The following is an 8,054-nucleotide window of genomic DNA, read 5'->3' as shown; positions in this document are numbered from 1 at the left end:
TTCCAACTCTCCAGTTGGCTTGGCTCTCTCTGGTCATAAAAAGATGTTGCGTTTATTGAAACGTGCCTCCAGAAACCTTATGAATGCAGCCAGCCCATCATGGATAAGAAGGAGTTAACAGGCTGACAGTCCTTCCTGTGCGGGTCCAGCCAGCAGCCATTCATCACAAATACCCGGCTTTGATCCTGACAGCTTTCCTTTCACTCAGGGGGAGCCGGGAGGGTCTGACATGGGGAAACAGGAAAGACTATAGAGAAAAGGGTCTTGTTTGTTTCCTGGGTGGATTGCCTCCTTTCTTGGCATGCCTCCAGAAAGCGAGTCTTTTCCTGCCCTAAAACTTCAGGGAAATAAATCTCTCTCCTGTAGAAGAGACCTGAGAGAGGCCCCAGGCCAGCAGTGTGAGACCCCATCAGTTCCAGCGATGTGGTTGGTCAGGGTGGCCCATATGTGGCTTGCTGGTTTGCAGACCCTGGGTAGGGCAGGAGGGAGGGGGTGGCAGTGCAACCAGGGGAAGAGAAGGGCAATGCCAGCGAGATGTCTGATCTCTGAGCCAGCAGCCAGGATGGGCAACCAGAGAGAAATAGGTGTCTTGGGACTGATCCTCTGGGGAGGGGCAATTCTGAGTGCGTTTGTAGAGGGCACACTGAGAGATAAGCCTGGAGGAGATGAGGCCCAGGACTCCAGAGTTCAAAACCTGAGAGGGGAGTAGGACATGTCACGGATGCAAGCCCAGGAGAAACAGCCCCAGCTCTACGAGCAAGAGCAGGAGAGTTGGGGTGGGGGGGGAGTGAGATCCCTAGAGCGGACATAGGAGGTTGTCTGCAGCTCAGTATCTTTTGACTCTCATTTTTTTTTTTAAAGGTTTTATTTATTTATGAGAGAGAGAGCCAGAAAGAGAGAGAGCATGAGAGCAGTGGAGGGGACAGAGAGAGAGGCAGGGCTCCATCCCAGGACTCTGGGATCGTGACCGGAGCGGAAGGCAGCCGCTTAACTGAGCTACCTAGGAGCCACCTAGGATCCCCGACTTCTCATTTTTATAACTGTGTCCTGGTTTCTGTGCGTAGAATTTACCCCGTGCACCTTGAGCAAGGTGACCTGCCTGCTAGCTCTCGCCAGCACAAGTAGTCCCGTTTGTCACAGGAACTGGTACAGGGATGGGTGAGGGTACACCAGGGCCGGTGAGAGACAAGGCGACTGCTGCTGGGATTTGAGGCTGGCACACTTCTCCTTCGACTTGAAGTCGGGAAGAAGTAAATACTGAAGAGATCGAATCTCTGTTGGGACTGAGAGATGGAGGAAGGCCTCTGGTTTAGGTTTGATTATCGTTCATTGACCCTCCTCCCTGCACCCACTTCTCTGAGAGGAACATGCTTCTTCCCGGTGTCCGTGGCAGGCTTGGCCATGTGACTTGCCTGGGGGTGCCACAGCCCTTAAGTTTGGGCTCCAGCATGTGACTTGCTTTGGCCCCTGAAATGTTAGCCGATGTAACCCAAGCAGGACACGACGTGTGCTTGTGCGTTTGGCCCTGCCTGGGGCTTCTACTGCGGTCATGAGAAGACTCCCCAAGGCTAGTTGCGCCCCCTCAGCCCAATCTCAGGTTGAGCCCCCCACCTGTGTGGAGGGGCCAAGTTCCACTGGACCCCCATGTGGAGCAGAGCCACCTGGAATCTAACTTGATCGCCATCCCTGCAAAGGGGGTGAATATGTCCCGTTGGCATCAGCTGACCAGCAGATAGTTGAGAAAGAAACACCCTCTGATATTCTGTGGTTTCTGGGTCAGTAGCAAGTTGTGATAACAGCTAACAGATACAGCCCTCTCTCAACACGAAGCCTATATGGCAGTGACAGGGCTAAGAGATCAAATGAGAGAAATCAAATGAGGGTTGTGGTGATGTCATTTCAACCCTGATCAAACTGTTCCTGGAGCCAGACTCCTTCTTGGACTTTCCCATTCTGTGAGCCAGTAGAACTCATGCCATCTCAGATCTGAGTTTTGTCCTTGGAAATAAGCTGTCCTTGAACTGGATATGGACTAAATGCAAAAAGGATCTGTATGTCCGTATAAGACAGACACACCTAACATAGACACGGAGGTATATAGATAGGGATATCTGTTTATATGAAGAAGTAATTAGAAACTAACCAGCAGGGGAGGAAGGCTTATGTTTAGTTCTGTGGGACATAGATTCTGAGATGGATATTTATGGGCAGGTGAATACTGAGGAGTGTTTGGAGGACCAGCACCTGCGAGAGAGTAACAGAATCGGCATGGAGCAGAGGGAGAAGTCGAATGGCAATGTATCTTGCACCAGAGACCTCAGGGGATCCCATGGGAAGCCCTGAAGCTGGGGTGGCCCTCTGACTTGTCCCCATGGATGTGAGGGAGCTAAACTTAGGGCCCACCCGTGGACTAGCCATTGGATGTGGGTTGGCCTCAAAGAGGCATTTAACCATGGGTGAGGCAGCTTCCTTTAGCTGAGGGGAAGTGCCGAAGATACTTAGCTGGTAGCCAAAACTCCTGGCAGCTGGGAGGTGGAGAGTCTTGGTCCTGAAGGGAATGGATGGTTGTGTGGAGGAGGGGGGGGGGCGGCCTAGGACCCTAGGATCCGCTCCAAGAACCGGAACTTGTTGCAGGGATCGGAATGGTTTCCGGCGGCAATTATCTAACAGGTAAGAGAGAGTATGACCTCAGCCGTCATTATTTGACCTACCTTTGCTTTGCTTTATTTGCATTATTTGACCTACCTTTGCTTACCTTTGCTTTGTATTATCAACAAGGAGAAATAGTCAGCACATATGTATTTAAAACAGAGAGGGTACAAAAGGGCCCCATATTCACATAATCAGAGAGATCATAGCAAAGACAACAGCAGTTCTGTTCCAGAAGAGACAGGAGAAACTTGTCATGAAAAGCCATGAAGCAATAGTAGACTATAAGCACCGGCTGATTCCTCAATATACAGGTTCTTACCGTGATGGCATCTAGGAATAAAACTTTTCCACATACCAAGTATCCCACAGGCCCCAAGGAAGAGACATTCAGTTCTTGCTAAGGGAACCAAGGATGCCCCTACGAATTTGGAGGAACCCTCTGCTCCCAGAGCTGGCCTGGCACTCACCATGAGGGAAAATGGGATGAACCTCCCTTCAGCATCCTTTTCCTCCCTTGGGATCTCCTCATTCTCCCCCATTTCATCTTTCTGACTCATGTCCAGAGCCACCTAGGTGCCAGCTTTGAAGGTGGGGTGGGGAGCTCTTTGCCTACAGCTCCTCTTGCTGAGAAATTCTGCTTCTGGACTTTTCGGCTCCCTTGTGTGAAAATGTGTTACTTACAATGCTGAAACTCTTTGGGCTGGAAGGGGTAGAAGCAGGGAAAGTGATAATATTGGCAACACATCATAAATCCACAGAGACAGGGATGCTGAAAGTGGCAGAATCAAGGACCTTGGGAAGCACACAAGGTCAGAGGGCAAGAGGGTCGTATTGTGCGACACTCAGGACCATTTTCTCGATCCTGGTGTGCTGCATGGTACGGGGAGCATCTGGGAGCTACACCATTCAGACACTGTATTTCATGCGAGTTTAGTATTTCATGTTAATTGTTTTGACCTTTCCAGACATGGGCTAATATTGGTCCCCATTCTAGAACAACCTGTTTCCCTCTCCGCCACATGAAAGGCAAAGCTGTTGAGTGTTTCATCCCCACTGGGTCTGGATTTTTACCAGTTCTTTGTCTTAATTGAAGTATGATGCCTAAGTATGGAGAAATTAATTTTTTCTTTCTAGCTGTGTCTTTTTTGAGACTGGGACTGGGAAATTAGGAGTTTGAGGGGGACAAGATATATTGTGAAAGGCGGAGGTATGTGAAGATGCAGAGTGAGAAAATGCATTTGATTTATAAAGGTAGGATTTGAGGTTTTCTTCTCCATCTGTGCGAAAATGACACCTATAACTTGGGTTTTAATGTTCACGTTTTGAATTATTTTTTAAAGCAGTATTCTGTAATCATGGACTTTATTTAGAACAATGATTTACACTACACATCACGTTCTGCTAACAGCTCTAAAAATGGGATCACACCATGGGTTTTTTTAAAAAGGCCCACTTGTCCTGAGAAGGGCATTCATTTATAGTTGTTTGGCTATGACACTGATCACTTTGGAAAGATTGTAAAAGCATAAAAGTTGTCATAAGATAAACTTATTCTGAATTATCAGTAATTGTTATGGAAATCCTGTTCTTCATGAGATTTTTGTATTTGATGAAATTCTCTCCTGGTGAGAAATCTTGGCTAACTTGGGACAGAAAAATCCTTCTCTCTCTTTTTTTTTTTTTTTTTAACTCTGCCTAAAGAATATCTACCCTAAAACTATAACAAACACTGTGTTTCCTGGTGAAATACTAAAGCAGACCCCTAAAGGAAGAAATAAGACAGAGATGTCAGCTGTCACTGCTGGTATGTCTCAGTGAGGAAGGCCCTGGCCATTGCAATAAAGGGGGGAAAAAGAGGTGTAAAGACCGGAAAAAAAGAGAGCACTATCTATATAGACAATCCAAGAAGTTCAAGTGAAATAACCATTAGAACTAACAAAACAGCCCAGCAAGGTAGTCAGATATCTGACTACCAGAGATCTGGTGAGCTGTGATGCTCAATTAGAAAATTTAAAGGGAAGAAAGACCCTATTCATAGAAGCAACAAAAACTGTAAAAGACATAGGAACAAGCCTAGCAATAAAAGGGTAAGACCTATATGAAGAAAAGGAGAGGGTTTTACTAAAGACCACTCTAGAAACCCCAAATAAACTGAGAGTCCCATGTTCTTCAATATTGAGAAGATCAACCTGTCAGTTCAGTGGAATGCTAGTCAAAACAAGGAGCAGTTCTGGCTTTCCCTGGCAGAGGGGAAAAGGTTTGGGCTTATAAAAGGAGCACATCAGCCTCCAAATCTTTTGGGGGTGATGGCAGAGATGCCACATCAAAGGAGTCCAATCCAGCCCTGCTTGTACCGGAAATCACAACCCCATCGTCGGCACTCCTGTAGCAAACCCAGCAGGCGGCCGGTGAAGCCTGGAGGCCGTAGGATGCCTTCAGCGGTTCAGGAGCCCAAATCCCGTCCCCTGATTCAACCACATTTTACTGGAGCTCTTAGGATCAGAAATGGCCCGCAGATCTTGCATTTATTACAAGAAGGGAAAGGAGATCAAGGAGGGAGAAAAAGGGGAAAAAAAAAAAAAACCCAAAAACAAGTTGCTCTCTAGATAGGAAGATAGGACATTTGATTGGGAAAAATTAGAAAGGAATGGCTTTGTTTCCCAAGCTGACATAGTGGACAAAATAAACTCTGATAGAAACATAAGGATAATTAATGTACTAACTTTCTTCTTTCCTCCAGATGTTATCCTCTGTGTTCAGAAACAATGTATAAATCGGTACCTCTTCCTTGTCCTTAATGAGATCATGAGATCCTTGAGAACATGTACAAGATGTCCTTGGTCTGGAAATGTTGATGGATGCTAAAGGAATTTTGTTTATTTTATTTTTAAAGATTTATTTATTTATTTGGGAGAGAGAGAACATGGGGGAGGGGGAGGGAGAGAGTCCTAAGCAGGTTCCACGCCTGGTATGGAGCCCCCATGTAGGGCTCTTTCTCACGACCCCACCATCAACACCTGAGCCGAAATCAAGGGTCGACGCTTAACCAACTGAGCCATCCAGCCATTCTTAACGCTAATGAATTTTCAAGTCTAAAATGTCTGGAGACAGGAAGTCCAAAGGATGGCCCCCAAATATTGATGGAATGAGTTATTATATTTATTCATGCACTCATAATTGTTTTTGAAAGGTCCAGGAGAACAGAGTAGATGCCAGGAAATTAGAAAAACGCAGTCACGATGCAAATCTTCAGGAGACTTAAGCTGAGCAGTCCTTTCAAATGCCTTTCCCTCGCTGCCAGTTTGGGAGATTTGGGAATAATTGTATAAAGCTGAGATATAAAAAGAGAGAGACACACACAGAAACTTTAACAAAGCAATTTGAACTTGACTATGGGCCTATAATAAAGGGGTAAGGAGACTGGTCCACAGATGGTCACTGTACTTGGCTCCAGCACGTTGCCTGCCAGGACCCCACACAACTTCATTTATCAAATTCCTTGAGCTTAAAAGAGCAGTTGTGATGACTTCACTTTACCCCAGCCCGGAGCACAGCGCAAAACATCAAGGGGGAAACGCTGGGCTGCATCTCTCCAGAAGGAGCGAGGCCAGACAGTTTCGTGAGGTTTGATATCATCTTGAGTGATAAGGCGAGAGAAAGGCCAGAAGAGTCAGCAGTCTAGAAAAAGCTCCCGTACATTTGGGAGTTCGGGAGACACCAAAAACAAGGGCAAAGATCTAAGAAGTGACGCCGACAGGAAGGAAGAAAAGAAAACCTGTGCCAAGGAAAAATTCAAACCAACGCATCAGGGAAAACAGATTCGTGTGTTCAGAGTCGACGGTAATCCGGAAAACCACAGTGACATATGTGATGTCATGAGGACAGTGACAGCAAATTAGATATGTAATCAGTGTGTCACTTCCTCGTGCTGCCTCATGTTCGCCTTGAAGTTCCAGCAGCCAGAGGGCAATCTGGGGTCATGTGACCCCGGGGTCACTGCGTGAGGACACGGACGCGCGACTTGTCCCCTCTATTCTCCCTCCATCCTTCCCCTCTCTTCTGCCAACCAGACCCAGACTCCTGGGTTCATTCTGGCCCAGCCTTCAGCTCCGGCCTCCTCTTGAGAAATCTTTGAAGATAAGGTGCCCCCTTGTCCCGCTGTTAGGGCATAGTGGTTTCTGGAGTGCGACAGGGTTGTCTGCAAACGTCCAGGAGCTTTTCTTCCCACTGCCCCCCTCCTGACCACCAGACTAGAAACTGGAAAGAAGCAGAACCACCTTTTCAATAATCTCCTTTCAGAAATCACATTCACGGCTGGGTTTGCCCCGCGTTTGTGTACCAAGAACTTTACAAAGTGGAAATGGCTGAACTCATCTGGCAGGGCTGGCGTTCTGCAGACAGGCAGCTTCCAGATTCCGGAGGTGTGAAGGCTGGGTTCTCCCCGGCACGTTCTTTTCAATAAACATTCCCACACTTGGCCTTTTACTCCAGCCGCCCCGTCCCTGCCCTCCCAGCGCCTGGAGCTTTCCACCTTGGCTCTGGCTCCTCCGAGCTTGGGCTCAGCCTTCCAGTTCCAGGTTGACCTTGGCTGAGTGCCCCACATGGTCATTCTTCTCGTAAATGGAGAAAAGCGCAGGCCCAGCTTTCTGCACTTGGCCTCTCGGCAGGACTCTTTAGTACTCGAGGCCTCCGCAAACCCTGACCGACACGGAGCAATCGTGCGGGCACTTGCTTACCAGAAGTGTGTGTTTACTGAATTGGATTTGGCCTTTGTCGGCCCTACTGCTGAGTCCATGGTGAGGAAAGCTTGGAGCTGGGCCAGGCCTCAGGTCTATCCTGGGCGTGCGCGCTCTCTCTCTCTCTCTCTCTCTGACATGCTTAGTACACACTTCGCTCCCCGCCCTGAAGGACAAAATCCTCACAGGTTGTTCTTTACCGTCATGGCACCCCCAGGCATTTGACGGAAGATTGTTGTAAGCTGCGTTTTCCTCTTCTGCAAAATAGACAGAATGAGATCACCCACCACTTAGGAAGGGTGTAAAGATTCAGGGAGAGAACTATTTAGCTCAGTGTTTGGCCATTTGAAATTACTGATTATTCGTTAATCCAGCCAAATCAGATAACCCCGATAAGGTAAGGAATACAGTGTGAGAGCAAATTCAGGAAATAAGTCAAGTTGGGAATCTCTGGTTTCTTCCTTGGGTCTGAACCTTATGGCAAAATTCTCCCACGATCCATGGGGTAGCAGGTTTCGCCCACTGTCAGAGGGTAGTGGGCTGGGGACATTGATACACCTCTAGTCCTTAGCATCTGACAATCCGAGATTGGAGAGAGCTCTGTGATTTCTAGCTGTGGGACCCAAAATCTTTGAGTTTTCGTTTCCTCATTGGTAAAATAGGGAC

This window comes from Martes martes (assembly GCF_963455335.1).
Source record: "Martes martes genome assembly, chromosome: 8".
In the NCBI taxonomy this organism is placed as follows: Eukaryota; Metazoa; Chordata; class Mammalia; order Carnivora; family Mustelidae; genus Martes; species Martes martes.
This window is presented reverse-complemented; position numbering follows the sequence as displayed.